The sequence below is a fragment of the Leptonychotes weddellii genome, chromosome 4, assembly GCF_054177405.1.
Source record: "Leptonychotes weddellii isolate Sample4059 chromosome 4, ASM5417740v2, whole genome shotgun sequence".
Classification (NCBI taxonomy): domain Eukaryota; kingdom Metazoa; phylum Chordata; class Mammalia; order Carnivora; family Phocidae; genus Leptonychotes; species Leptonychotes weddellii.
The window spans coordinates 28442695-28443853 of NC_138372.1; positions in this window are offsets into that span (position 1 = coordinate 28442695).

The window sequence follows — 1159 nt, forward strand, 5'->3', positions numbered from 1 at the left end:
GATTGAAGAGCTGTTATTAGACAAGAATGATACACTTGGAAAACCTGTAGGAGAGCTGCTACAGCCAGACTAGTCAATCCCAAATCTCAGTTACCATCTAGAATACTCCAGACCTACTGAATCCAAATTAAATCCCTGATCCCAGGGATGGAGCCCTAGGATCCATTTTAAATGAACATCCCAGAGGTTCTGATGTATAATTTAAGATTGGAAACAACTGAAAAGAACAGGCTCCAAAAGTGATACTATTTTTTGTGTATGTGTGTGTCTGTTTTTAGAGGAAGGTGGGGAGGGGCAGAGGGAGAGGGAGAGAGAGAGAATCTTAAGCAGGCTCCATGCCCTGTGCAGAGCCCGATGCAAGGCTCAATCTCATGACCCTGAGATCATGACCCAAGTCAAAATCAAAAGTCGGATGTTTTAACCGACTGAGCCACCCCAGAGCCCTGTGATTCTGTGTAGTTTTAAACACCCAAACACATCTGAGTAGTGGGGACACTGACATAGAAGGCTAACCCTTTGCTGCTGACAACCCAAAGAATCTGTCCCCCAAATATGTACAGTAATTCTTGGTACTTTCTTTCTTTAAAAAAAATAAATAAATAACATATAATGTATTATTTGTTTCACGGGTACAGGTCTATGATTCATCAGTCTTAGATAATACCCAGTGCTCATTACAACACATACCCTCCCCAATGTCCACCACCCACTTACCCCATCCCCTGACCCCCTACCCTCCAGCAACCCTCAGTCTGTTTCCTAAGATTAAGAGTGTCTTATGGTTTGTCTCCGTTTTTGTCTTGTTTCATTTTTTCCTCTCTTCTCCTACAATCCTCTGCCTTCTTAAATTCCACAGATCAGTGAGATCATGTAATGGTCTTTCTCTGATTGACTTATTTCACTTAGCATAATACCCTTTAGTTCCATCCATGTCATTGCAAATGGCAAGATTTTTTTTAATGGCTGCGTAATATTCCTGTGTGTGTGTGTGTGAGTACACATACCACAAACATACCACATCTTCTTTAGCCATTCATCTGTCGATGGACATCTGGGCTCTTTCCATAGTTTGGCTATTGTGGACATTGCTGCTATAAACATTGGGGTGCATGTGCCCCTTTGGATCACTACATTTATATCTTTGGGGTAAATACCCAGT